We start from the raw sequence: 14,987 nt of genomic DNA, 5'->3' as shown, positions 1-14,987 counted from the left end.
CAGACATTGTGAATTTTATCTTTTGGTGCACTGAATATATTGTAGTCCTATAAATTTTCTTGAATGATTTTTAAAATATTTAAGAACTGTACAACATTGTACATATACTTCCATTTCTTAAGTTACTTGAAGACCATTTGATCCTTTCATGTGTTGCTTTTAAGCCCTGTTAGGTGTGACCAGTTTAGGGTTAATTTTTTTCCCACTACCTAAGCAAAACCCTTCTTATTATTCTACCCAGTACCCCAAAAGATGAGGTTTTCCATTCAGATTCTTGGTAATAGGCACTATTTCTACATCTGTATGAACTACAGTTATTGTTCCTTCTAATATTTTCTGGTGTCTTTTCCGTGATAGTTTTAAGACTTGCATCCATTGGCATTACTCAGCTGAACGCTCAAGAAAGAGCCTCTAAGATTCCTGGTTTCCATTCTGTGCAGCTCTCTTCTCTTTGGTGCTCTGTGCTGTAAGTGACAGCTTTCACACCTCTATGGACTGCTGGTGTCCCTGCCCCCACCCCAGCTTTGTATTTTCATCTCAAGAAGACTATCAGACTCCACCTGGGATTTTTCTTTCTCCATACACTATAGCCAGGAAACTCCTTTGTACCCAGATCTGGTCAATCATAAGGCTCATCTCACTTGTTTCCCATCACTCAAGTATCACTCTCCTTCACTGGTTGATGTCCAATATTTTGCTGCCTTATTTTTCTTAGATTTTTTTTTAGTTGATTCAGGCAGGAAAGTAAAGCAAGACTCTGTTACTCCTGTGGCTATTGAAGAATATATTACTGGTCTGTCTGAGTCTCTTTATGTGCAAGACTCATGGTTACTGATTGGACACAGACTATGAATTAGGTAAAAAGAAATTTTTTAAACTCTTAAATCTGTAGATTATGTTTCCTTCATTTTCTAGGAAAGCCATGAGAGATAAATAATGACTAGCCATTCCTTTTATGCTATGAACATTCAAGCCCATGTTGGTTTGATGTTGAATTATTTGCTTGTGACACATCAAAGTAAATTTGAGCCTTGAAACATGGGTTAAACTGATTTTCTTGAGCTGGGTAATTTTTCCCTGCATTTCCCTGAATTTCTAGGTCCTATTTTTCTATTGTACAGGGAAGATCTCTGTAGGTGAGCTTGGAATAAGGATTCTGCATCTTTTGCTGTGCTGAGACACAGAAGCTGACACAAAAGAGATATACTGGATTGGAGAGGAGACCTATAAGAAATGTAAAATAGCTTGGCTTTCCCTTAAAATCCATACAAAACCACAGGTTAAAAAGCAATTTAAATTTGGGAGAACTAGGGTGTTTATACACTTAGCTTTAGCAATATGTAATTTTTGGTGATGCTACTTGTTTTTAAATTTTTCTTTTAATTTAAATCAATGTGTCATAGAGATATTTCCAAACCACTCTGGGTTTACTTTTCTCCCTCTCCTCTGCCTTCACCCCGATATGTTTCCTAGATGAGCATATGGTTAGATTTATCAAGCATGGTGATAATTTCTCCTGACCAGCAGTGCCAGTCATTATTTATTATACTTTGCTTTCACTCCTTCTCACTCTCCTAGCTGGCTAGAAAGTTATCCCAGGGAGCTCCTTCTGTTGGTCTCTTTCCTCATTATAATAGTAAAAATTTTAACTGTGACATTCTCTCCCTGCATGTGTGTGTATGTGCGTGCATGTACATACATATGTGTGTGTGTATCCACAAATATATATATATTCACACACATTGGTTGGAAGCACACTTTAGGGGCTAATAGTGAGTAATTTAACTATAGCTTTCTCACACATTTTACTCCCTTTCTTTCTCTAGAGTGGCTACAGAAGTGCAGTGTGCTCACGTATCATTGTTTCACATTATAAGCTGAGCTTGTGGGTTTATGTGTCATCTCACTGTTTCTGCTGGGTTGTTTTCTTGGTAGATGTGATATCATTTCATCCATTGTCAGGGGGCTGCCCCAGATACCTGAGATGCTCAAGAGATGCGACACTTACTTGCCATGTGATAGCAAAGGCTTCTGTTTATTTCTGTGGCTGCTCCTCCCGCAACCCTCTGTGGGATCCCTGGATATTCAAACTGATGGGGAAGCTGAAAACCACACAGCCTTACTGAGGCTTTAATAATTTTTGCTTATGGATATTTTTAAGTAAGCAACAGGCAACCCTGAACTACAATTTGCAAGAACTCCTTTCTTTTTTATAAGTGTCCTTATTAAGTCTCTTCTGAGTCACAGTTTTGTAGTTCCATGAGCTTTTAACTAATAGTATTGTTAGTACTACACAGCTTAGTTCTGGAAAGGTGACTAATAGTTGCTTGAGTAGACGAAAGCAGAAGCCATGTGTCATAACTTCCCCTGAATCCTAAACAGCATCTAGCTTGGTGCTGGGCACCCTGTAAGTAGTTGTTGACTGAGGGGTTAGTTTAGGACAAAATATCCTATTTTCTTAGGATAGATTTTTTTTTAATTCAGGCTAAATGCATGAAGCTGTCTTTTCTATAATAGTCTGCCTGCTTGCAGAGGTAAGAGATTTAGATGGTAGTAATGGGGAAAAAATGTTAGTTCAAGAGGGTCTGCAAATGCTACAATTCACTATTAGTTTCAATTAAAAAGGAAACTCAATGTCTAACCCATGTTGCAGGTAAGAAAGAAAGGTAAAAATGGGAGGAATATAAAAAGTAGTTCTTGTTTTGTGTATGTGTGTTTTATTTTAGAGAAAACTGTTCCCTCTATACCATTGGATCTGAAGAGGTGCAAACTGGGTTTTGGAAGAGTTGCTGTCTGTAATGACCAAAGCAAAGGAATGTGGTATTCATTCAACTTTGGAAAGAAACACATTACATTTTCCATTGTGCCTTAAAGTACTCTATTTAATTGACTATCTGACTATTTAATTTTCTAAGGTTTTCAAGTTGTTTTAACAAGACTTTCTATAATTAGGTACAAGTAGTATAAAATAGTAACTGGTAGAGAAGCTACAGTTATTTTATATTTGTATCTCATTAATGAGCCTTCAGGTTAACATCACCAATTCATTATGGGGAGATGTCTCTATGGAAAATAAAGTCCTTGTTTCCAGCTCCTCAGGCAAAGCGTGTGTAACCCTTAACCTAAAGCAATGTCTTCCATGGGAGGCATGTGTGAATACCAGGCCTGTCTTTAGCTAGCCTTGTGTCTATAAGTGGCAAGTAAATCTTTGTACAACGAATTCCAGGGCACATGATTCTACATCTCAAGGAGCAGGGAATGCGTAGCTGCTCAAATGAGAATTTTCTGTTCATATCTCCCATATTCCAGCTACTCTGGGGGAAGTCATGTCACCCCACGATATGTGATGCTGCTTCAAACTATTTGCAAGAGATAATCTAAATGTCAAATCATGGGTATCATGGGGCACTGCACATGTTGAGACAAACCACAGTGTGAGGAAACTTTGAGTGAAGTTAGTTTTGAAGATTATGTAAGAAGAAACTCTAGTCATTAGACACCCAGTATGTGCAGAGCTGAAAGAATCTTTGCTTCAGTCATTTCACAGTTCGGTCCATCAAGAACAGAGCCATTACTCTTGGTGTTTATACATTTCTTCACAACAATTGGATGCATTTATTCAACAAGCATTTACTTGAGGTCTCCTAGTGCCCAACACTGTTCTAGACATTAGGGATGTAGCAGTGAACAGAACAGGGCTCCGGCTCCCATGGAACCCATCTTCTTTGGAGAACAACAGCACACAAACCAAACATTATCTCCCCTTAGGTGGTGATAAGCAAGGGGCAGGGATCAAAAGTGAAGGAGAGAGCCCTGGCCCAGTGGCTCTGCTGATTGGAGCATCTTCCCATACATCAAAAGTTTGCAGGTTTGATCCCCGTCAGGGTGCATACAAGAGGCAACTGATCACCCGATTGATGTTTCTCTCTCACGTGAATGTATTTCTCTCTCTCTCTCCTTTCCTCTCTCTCTCCCTCTTTCTCTTCTTTCCTCTCTCTTTCTAAAATCAATAAACATATCTTCAGAAGAGGATTTTTTAAAAAAGAAGGAGGCAGTGTGCTATTTTATGCAGGGGGGTTGGGGAAGGCCTTTCCAAATGAGACTTTGGAGAGTATGAGATCCTTCAGTTCCAATTCTCATTTTCTCCCGACAGTAACAGCATTTTCCTGGAACATTTGTCTTTACCTGCATGATCAGAGCTGTGACAATTTGGACATTTCTGTCAAATTCGTAATTGACTATGAGACCAAGGATCAGTTTAGCCCAAATTGTCAAGACCCAAACTGGAAGTTAGTTATGTGGGGCCCTCTCCTGCCCCCTTTGTTCTCTAGACTACAAAGAACAGCCCATGGTTTACTCAAATGAATCAGGAACCAAGAAAGAAAAAGAATTATGTTGTCTTGAAGGGATATTATGGAAGGAAGTTTTAGTGAGAGAAAAGACCTGGAGAGAGCACAGCAGCCACCTTTTGATTTTAATCTTGGCATTTCTACTTACCAGCTGGGTGATTTTGAACAAACTTCTTAACTTCCCTACATCTCAAGTTTCCTCAGCTGCAGAAGATAATAGTAGTGCTTGCCTCAATGGGGTCTAAGAATTAGATGAGAAATATATATCTATATATCTGCATAGTTTGTAGGACGTGACATGCACTCTGTATTCGAAGTGATGATCATCATTATTTTTGTTAGCACTATCATTTGGTGACACAGTTATCTTCCTGTATAGCCAGAGGCTCTGTGAGTACCTGTAAAGATTTCTGGCCAGCATCACTCTTCACTGTATTTCATTAATTCATTCATTGAACCATTCATTCATTTAAGAAACAACAGATTGGCATGTTGCTGAGCACCATGCTAGATTCTAGGCAGTGTAAAGGATACACATGTTTTTTTACTTGTACAGAAGACTGAGGCTTCAAAGAGGACTTGTTCCAGATGACTTTTAAAGTCCCTTGCAAGTTGGATGGCCTGTGATTCTAAGGCACTTACTGACCATCCAGTAGACAGAGAAGTGACATTTCTAAAAGTGCTGAGATCGGTACAGGGCCCCAAGGACTCCAGCATAAACCAGAATGTCTCCTGGGAACTCAGCCAAGTGCAGAAATAGTAACTGGTTTATAGGATTCTCCATTCCCTTTCAATTCCTCACTTATTAAAATGATAATATGAGTCTCTTACATTTGCACACTATTTTAGAGTTTGTCAGGCATTGTATACACATAATCTCAAATGGTCTTTTTAGTACAACTGGATAAAACAAGAGTCTTTATAACTGTCTCACAATGAGAAAACTGAGGCTCACAGACTTTAAACGAACCATCCGAGATCTCACTGTGGCGGAGCCAGGATTCCTACAAATAGAGCCTAAGAGCTGGGTTAGGAGTTCTAGTGTTCTAGGAGGTGAATGTTCTAGGACCCCTGAATGTCACAGTGGTCCTCACTGGTTAGGAAAGTCCCCCCTTTATGCTCAGCTGCCTCATTGTGGAGGACCACTACTGATGAGAGTAAGGATGGGGCATTTACTCACTGACCACTTGAGCCACACCAACCCTAGTGGTTTAGTGTAAAAAGAAAACCAGGCCTTCTACTCAGGTTCCCTATTCTTTGCCCCCCCGTACCATGCTTCCCACAAGAATAGGGGGGTTTCCTTTGGAGTCATCAGGGATGGATGCCCAGAGACAGAGCCACCCACTCCCTTCTCCCTAACCTGCTCTCCCCTGGGCCTGTGTGAGTAGCCGGCACAGGCTATAAATGTGCAGGATTGCCTGGGTAATAATGCACACCTATCTACCCAGATGCCAGAGACTGCTGTTGCCCTGAGGGAAGGAGGACGAGTAAACAAAGCCCTTGCCCACCTGCATTTGGGGATGGCTCTCTGAATTGCAGTGGCAGCGCTCTGAGCTAGGAAAGGGGTTGGCTGGCTCCACAAGCTTGGGGGCATGCTTCCCCACCTCTCTGATGACCAGTGGGATAATTCAAAGAGAAAGAGTAAAAACTCACCCCAAGATATGGACAAGGAGGGCATTTTGTACTGTAGGAGGTCTGTGTGTGTGTTCTGCAATATGACAAACTTCTTATGTCCAATCCTTCACCAGTTTGCCCGCACCTCCTCACATGACCCCAAAGGGACCAGGCCCTCCTTCCTGAAGGGGCTTTGCCTGGCAGCTCACACAGGAGCCTCTTCTGTTATCATGTCACGAGATGGCACACCACAGTTTGTCCCACTGTATCTTGCAAGAAGCTGATATTCCAATGATGTTATTAAAAAGTGGCACCTTTCTGCCACACTGTGAGAAAATCTTTCTGGTGGGGGCAAGGAGACCGTGATACGTTTTCCCCAAGGAACTCACTTCTGCCACAGAGTTTGATGTTTGGTGACATCTCCCCACACCCTGATACACACACACACACACACACACACACACACACACACAAACATATTTCCTAGCTGAGAGGGCTAAGGAAGTTAAGGGACTTGTTCAAGGTCACACAGGGGGACAAGGGGGTCAAGTCATTTACACAGGGGCAGAAAGCACTCAGCCCAGTGCTTTTTGGCTCTTAGTCCTTCTCCCTGACCTCTGATCATCCACCACCTCACCTCCTTTTCAACTGAATAAATGTGTAATGCACACTAGAAATGCCATCGCAATTCAGTATATCACTTACGAACAGTGGCTTTTAGCTAACAAGACGGCTGTTAACTCTTACTCCCTATGGATATTTCTCAATTCGGTTGTGTGTTTTTATTTTTGCTTTCTTGCAACTCAAATCCATGCTCAGCTCTGCATCATATTCAGGTCTGTGTGCTGAGGAAAATGTTGTACGAAGAAGCATCAGTTCCTCATTCTTGTCCCCACGCTCCTCCTGACTGGCCCAGGGCTTAGAGGTCAGTGCTCAGCCTCTCTGAGGCCTAGCCTCATGGGAAGAAGAATGGAAACGATACCTTACTTGCCAATCGCACAAGGGTAACATGAAAAACAAATGTAATTATAACCTTGAAAACTTTCCTTATTATGAGATAAAAAAGGAAGTTTTTCTGTCTAGAGGGATCATGAAGTAGTGAGAATCTGATGGGCTGGGAGTCAGGCAGTGATGAGTTCAAATCCCGTTCCTGTCCTATGCTCTTGAGAAAGTTATTTACTCTCTGAGTATGTATCAGATGGGGAGGGAAAACCCGTTTGGCAGAATTGTGGGGGAGGATTAAGTGAGGGAGTCTGTTTCAAGCTCCCAGCAGAGCACTTAGCCTGAGAAAGGTGACTGTTGGATGTCATTTCCTTTCTCCTTGTACTCCATGACCCCTGCTTGTGTCTCACAGACTCTGAGATCCTTGCAGGGAGCTAGCTCTATGTTTTACTTGTTCTTGAATTCCCAGTACCTGTAGCTGGGTTTTCCATATTACAGGAGCTCAATATTTATGGCTATGAATTCACATATAGAGCAGGGATGAGAATTTTATGTGTTTAGTTTTGAGAATTTATTGTGATATTTGATACTGTCAGTGGACCGGCCTTCCTAATTGGGAACCTGGTAGAATTTGTCAATTGTAGTCATATTGAAACAATTTGTTAATGATTTGTGCATTTAACTCATAGATTGGCTTACAATAGTCCAAATCTAGCAACAATTTTCTTCACACAAAACAAATCTGATTTATTATCTGGCCCAACACAACATTGCAACAACTAGTTTCACAGCAGAAATTCACACAGACAAGTAAACACTTGGGGGAAATTCCCTCGTGAAGTAACCACATACCTGGTCAGAACTGTCTCATAATTTAAGAGCCAATTTTTAAGATAACTGTCAAATTAAGCTGGCTAATTGCTCTGGTTTCCATCCAGTGCATCACAGGTGGAGGGCGGAGGGGGCGGGGGTGGACAGATCTCAAAGGTAAAAGGAAGATATGAGTAAAAGAGACCCAACAGTGCTCCAAATGAAATTGTATTTGGCAACATGGATGACGGTATATTTTTAGAGCCCATTTTTGTATTGCTTTCCCTGGCATTTTTGGAAAGCGGTTCTGGATGGATTTTGTTTTTCAGGGGTATTTGATTATATATGCATCATTATTTTTAATATAACTCATAAAGTTGTCAAATGCATTTCTGTCCATTAGATTCACCCCTAAATTAGCTTTAAATAATTTTATATTTAAAAAAAATAAAAACACCATACTAGTTAAAACTGGAGCCAAAGGGTTAGATACAGACTGTAGGAAAAAGCAAAGGGAGAAAATATCCTAAAGCTTTGAGAACTCACACTTGAATATCTTCTTTTTCCTGCTCCCAGAGAAATTAATGAACAGACAACCCTGAAACTTCAAAGCAGTAATACACTGCTTTGGGAATTGTAACCTCCATCTTGGATGTTTAAAAATGAGTGCACATGGAAATGATGCATCAACATATCTTTTCAAGTTTTTTTCTGTCAAAAATTAATCAACAACCCTCCAGTTATTTACGGCTTAGTGAATATATGAGAAAATATTAGATCTGTCTATTAAAAAAACAAAATATATTTAATCACAGCAGTAAAACATGGCCATGGCCAAAACTATAACTAGAAATAGATGTAAGGTGAAAGTCTACTTCTATAATCCCCACCCAGCACTGCTTTGAGAAGTAAGAGCTTTTTGCTTTTCCTTCCTGAGAAGGTCCATGACTATACAAGATTATGTGTGTACAGCCTTCCTACCCCTTGCATGTACAGGATATAGTCACCTGTGAGTGCCCGCCTCTCAGTTGCCCCTCCCTCTTCATCACTTTGTATATCAGAATGTCCATGTGTGTTGGTAACATGATCAGACCGAAGCCAGGCTGCCCAGGTTTGTAAACTATACGACCCTGAGTAAATTACCCAACTTGGTTATGTCACCTATAAAGTGGAGTGATAATACTGCCTACCTTATGTGCTAGTTGTGAGGACTGAGTTGATACAGCGAAGTGTCCACACAGTGCCTGGTTCAGAGTTTTCCCTCGACAAATGGTAGCTGTGATCACAGCCAGATCTACTTGCTCCAAAGCTCTGAAATATTGCCTTTATTCTGATCACATATATTCTCAGCTTTACATCTCCTCCAACTCCACATACATATATATTTTAATATGGTGAAAGAAGTAAGGTTATACATTTTCTCCTTAGCTGCTCTTTCCTCCAAAGCGCCAATACTTCAAAGGCTGTAACCACCCTTTGCAAAAGCTCTCAAACGTGCGGCAAACTCAATCACTTTCTCATTTGGCATCATTCATATGCTCCAGATGTATACTGCCCATTTCCGATTGATGAGCTTATATCTGAGCTACACTGCATTTTAGAAATCTTTCAGCACAAAAAGAAAGACTTGGCTTCAGGAGGGATCATGACAGGCCAGTTGATCTGTTAAATAATATGCCAAATACTGAGGAAATAACGAGGAGGAGAAAATTACATTCACACTTCTTTATTGGTGCCATTAACAGTATTTTGTAATCCAGCTGATGAAGCAATGCCATCTCTCCAAAAGCATAACACCACAAGACTACACAAGCCTTGTCCAACCCTTCACCCCTGTGTCCCAGCAGCCACCTAGGCTGCCAGGTTGCAGGAGGCAAGGGAGGACCAGAGGTGACTGTGTGAGGATGTAGTAGTTTAGAGGAAGCCAAAGGACTGGGCCACTTTCCATAAGAATCTGCTTATGTGTGAAAGCCATTTCCATACTGGTATCATCAGAGCAGTAGTGAGTACCCACCCACTGCTTCAGAGGTCAGTGCGCCCCTCTTGGAGCTGGGCTGCAGCTCGGCCCACTCAGTCACCTGCCTTTCATTGTGCCTGCTACCCGACTGCTGAGACTTTAACAAGAACAGCCCTTGCCTCTCTCTGTCCTCTCCCCATGCCAGTAAAACAAATGCCTTCTTTCTAGTATTGGGCGAAGTGAGGAGCAACAGCTCCCTTCACTCATCTCTCACCCCTCTCCCAATGATCTTTTCTAGTCTGAAACTCATTTTTATCCCTCCCTTTCTATTTCTTCCCTTCGTCCACCCTTCCTCGGGATCTCTCTAAGAGTTCATTTTGTTTCAACAACAGGTAGTTGTTTAGATAGAGAATATCTCACTCCCCAGAATATGATAGGAGATGTTTATAAAGTATAAGTTGAACTAAGTGACCTCCCTGTTTAAAACACATCACACTCAGGACTGAAACCCAAATTCTTACCGAGCCTTTCAGCTATTGCAGCTATGCTCCAGCCTCATTTCTTTCACTCTCTGTCTAGCTCATGATATCCCGGCCATGGGGGTCTTCTTTCCATTAATAATAACTGTCATGAGCTGAGCACATTGAGTCCTCACTACAACCCTACAAGATCAGAGCTGTTATTCCTGTTATTACACATGAGGAAACTGAAGTACAGAGAGATAAATAAGATGCAGCTAGGAAGGGATAGACCTAGGATTTCAATTTAGGATGTCCAGCTCCAGGCCCTCCACTCTCAATGTTGCATGGTTCTGCCTCTCTCCAGCATCTCAAGCATGCCAAGCTCTTCCGTTCCGCCTGCACGTGCTGCTCCCTTGTCTGTCACAACCCTTCTACTGGACCGTACGACTGGACAATTTCTCTTCTTTTTATGGATTTGAGCTGATGTGTCCAGAGCTGCCAACACCACCACCATCGGTCTAAATCACTCTCCATTTTATTCTCCATCACAACCCACCATTCTCCCCATAACTTTTTTTATTAACACAAATTTTTCTTTCTAAGTGTTGGTATATTTATGTTACTTGTTCAAAAATATTTGTTGTCCTCTCTACCAGACTCCTCTCTGTTGGGGGGATTAAACATCCCCATCACAATGACATCAAGTTTGGCCATGTGACTCGCTTTGAGCAAGGAAATGTGCTCTGAAAAAAAAATGCTAGAGTCGCTGTATGCCATCATGCTCTTCTCTGCCACAGGGGACAAGCAATAAACCTTTGCTGTAGTGAGTCACTGGGATTGGTAGCTACTTGTCACTGTAGCATTACAACCCAGATTGACCCGTATATGTGGTACATGATGTTTATCTCCTCACTGTACCACCCATTTCATGAAATCAGAGGCTGTACCTATTCCATTTTATCCTCTTTACTCAGCATCTAGCAAAGGGCCTGACACATTTAAGGAACCAACAAATATTTGTTGAACAAGTAAGCATGTAATGAATAGACACAAAGAGCATTTGAAGGTTAGCTTTTGGTGTGTGTTGTTTATCAAGCTGAGCAAGTAGCTCTGTAAAGCTGATCAGCTCTCACTTTCCCCTCTGTTGCACATTACCCCAGACACCCTCCACACCTCTTCCCTTACTCCGTCTCCCAGAAGACACATAATTTTGACACTGCTTTTAATCTGTATGCAGTTGCTATGTGAGGTTTAATTCCTAGGAGAAAAGTCCCTTGATAACTATTTAGTTCCCATAGAAAAGAGAATTCCCTTAAATATCTTCTTTCCAATAAAGAATAGCTTATTTCTAGATGGTCAAGAAACTTAAAAGGACCTATTACAGCTTTGAGTGTGTTTGCTTTTCATTCAGATAAGCTGAAATAAAATACAGATATTGTGGAAAGATATTACTGAACATATTTTGAAAATATAGGGGAATGCACTGGCTTTCTCTGAGGCAGATTTTTTCCTATGTTTAAACAATCTTTAACTTCTATCTTTTTTCCCTACAAAGGATTTTGCAAAACATACTGAATAGTAGAGAGCATATGGCAGAAGAACGAGTTCTCCCCTGAAAGTAGTCTAGGCAATCCGCCCTTTTCACCACATATGGAAGCCAGTTGTACAGGAAGCTTCCAGTCTAACTCTTGTCTCTGTAGATGGGGCTACATCCTATTTATGTTTGCGTCCCTAGCACCTGGCCTAGTGGCTGCCACAAAACAGAGGATCAATAAGTGTTCAGGCATGAATGGTTTTGTTGAAATAAATGATAGTCTGGAAGTGCTAGGAAGACCTGGGCCCCTCTTCATTTATATTTATTCCAGAGAACTGGGAATCCAATGAATGGGATGGGTGGTGCATAAACTTACAATTCACCCTCCCTCCTCAAAACCCTCTTTTGTGGTCAGGGCCTGGCTTCCACCTTCCAGTTGTGCCACTCTTTGCAATTATTGGGATCCTGTCAGTCAAACACAGTGTGGCTATCAGTCAAACAGTAGTGGGCTGAGAGACAGGAAGGAATTGCATTCTAGTGCTGCCCTGCCATCAACCTTCTGTGAGTAGGAACCTCATTTGCAAAATGAGCCCGTGGCCCAAATGGTCCATAAGGTTGCTTCCATGTGACATTCTGTGCCCTTCCTGTGAAACACCCCAGACTTGGGAGGATGTTGTATCTTACCATTGTTTCTTAACACCGGTCTTCAGAGCTATACGTGAACCAGACCAATTAGCTGGGTAATTGTTACCAAGTACAAGCTTATTCCTAATTAGACAGTGTCTGGGTTCACACTACAGCAATTAACCCCCAAATGGAATAATTGCTCTAGAATGAACACAGTATAATTGTTTTGAAGCTCATCCTTCCTTTTTACCAACTCCCTTCGGGCTGCAACAAGAGATGAACTGTCTGCTATAAGTTGGCCTTTCTCCTTGACCTCTGCATGATCTTTGCCATGTGGTCTTCCATTCATTTTTATGACTGGCTCCTAGCTTCTTGGTGTTATTGTGTCCTGCTGTGAGGCCACTCCCTTGACCTATGACATTGCAGCTCCCGAGGATTCAATGACAGTCTCCCCTCTGCACCTGCAGGTCTCCTATTGATCATTCAGACCAAAATCATGAACAAAAGTACTACCCCAAAAACAAGTAGAAAAGGGGACCAGGAAATTAGGTGGTTTATTTTCAGTCTTCATAAGATAGCAGCATTTAGGTTACACAAACTTAACTGCCTTTGTCTATCTGCAGATCTTAAGAGCATATGGGCAAAAGAGGGAAAGGACTACTAACATAGCCCACAGTTAGTCAACCACGTGCTTCCCCAACAAGCTGCATTTAATACAGCACAAACGGAGCAAGCAGTGAAAATTTTCTGTTACTAAATTTGTTAAAGTGATTTGTAGGTATTTAAGCTTGAGTACTTTTTTTACAGTTTGAAGTAATTGGCCCATTTTAAATAACTGGCAACACACATGTACTGTAGTTTTTTCCTTTCCTTCTTCCCCTGCTAAGTGTTTCCTGGCATGCTGACAGCTCCCACTGCACTCAGTGTTGGGTGGTGTATAGTAGGCCAGATGTAACAGGACCAGAGCCTTGCTGTTTGGAATAGGAAATTTGGGCTAGCAGTAGGAAAAGGGACCTAAACCTGTGCTGCTGACTTGGCTCCCAATCGGGGATGAGTACAAGGTGTGTCAGGCAGTGAGGGAGGCACTGGCAGCAGGACAGAGTGGCTGAGTGCTCCACGTCAGAGGCAGGCTCATTTCATGCTAACTCCTGCTCATCCAGTACTTAGTAACTGTGCCCCTAGTTCCATTGAGCCCTGGTTCCTTCAGCTGTTAAATGGGGATATACCTATCTCATGTTCCATGGAAAAAATGCAATAAAATGAGTAAGGCATCTCACATAGTCCCTGGCACAAAGTAAGCACACAATAAATGTTGGCAACCATAAGGAATAAGATTATTAACAGCCTCAAATACAAGTATGTTCAGTCCTGTCACCAACTAAATGTGTAAATTTGAAAAAAAAAGTGCTCATTGTTTAAAACAATTTAATTTTGCTAAAAAACCATATTAAACACAAATCTACAACAATCAACCTTAATGATGCCCCCTACAGCTGGATAGTGCACAAGTGCACCACCCATATGCTTGGAAACAGCATGCTTGAATAGGTTTTTAGCAATGGTTAACTGTATGATTCTATTATATTATAGTTACTAGATGTTATTCTAAACCAGCCCTGCAGAACTATTTAATAGGAATTGACACCTGATATGGGTTAAATTATGTCCTTCTAAATTTATACATTGAAAATGGATCTGCCTTTTGACCCATCAATTTCACTGCTAAGAGTATATCCTAAGAATCCTGAAACACCAATCCAAAAGAACCTATGCACCCCAATGTTCACAGCAGCACAATTTATAATAGCCAAGTGCTGGAAGCAACCTAGGTGCCCATCAGTAAATGAATGGATCAAAAAACTATGGTACATTTACACAATGGAATTCTATGCAACAGAAAGAAAGGAGCTCTTACCCTTTGCAACAGCATGAATAGAACTGGAAGGCATTATGCTAAGCAAAATAAGTCAAGTGGTGAAAGACAAATACCATATGATCTCAACTTTAACAGGAACCTAGTCAACAAAACAAACAAACAAGCAAAATACAACCAAAGACACTATAATACAGAACAGGCTGACAGTGACCAGAGGGAAGAGGGGAGGGAATTTTAGGGGAAGGGTGGAAGGGTTTGAAGGAACTAGTATAAAGGACACATGGACAATAACAAGAGGTGGGTGGAGACAGGAGGGAGGTGGGGAGGGCTGGGGGGTGGGCTTGGCTGGGAGTAAAGGGCAGAAAACTGTACTTGAACAATAATTAAAATTAAAATTAAAAAATAAATTTATATAATGAGGCTCTACTCCTCTAAATGATAATATTTGAGGATAAGTCTTTTGGGAAGTAATTAGAATTACAAAAGGCAATGAAGGTGAGGCCCTCATGATGGTATTGCCCTTATAAAAATGTAATATCACAGCAGAGTTGCTGTGAGACCACGAGTGCCCTTCCAGTGTGAACGGACCAGTTAGCAAAGAAGGATGAGAAAGGAATGAGAACTCCAAGGGAAGAAACAGAAAAACAAGGGGACCAGAATTAACAACTTGAGGAGAAATGGCCAAAAGAGGCTGTGGTCTAAGCAAAACAGTAGCACGTGAAATAGCAGAGAAGATGGGTGTGAAAAGCAGACTTCATATGTATCAGTGTACTAGCTGGCGTTGTTATGAGAGGCCGTATCTAGCTTCATTGTTTGC

The sequence above is a fragment of the Phyllostomus discolor genome, chromosome 5 (genome assembly GCF_004126475.2).
Source record: "Phyllostomus discolor isolate MPI-MPIP mPhyDis1 chromosome 5, mPhyDis1.pri.v3, whole genome shotgun sequence".
NCBI classification, from domain to species: domain Eukaryota; kingdom Metazoa; phylum Chordata; class Mammalia; order Chiroptera; family Phyllostomidae; genus Phyllostomus; species Phyllostomus discolor.
Note: the sequence above shows the minus strand (reverse complement) of the source record.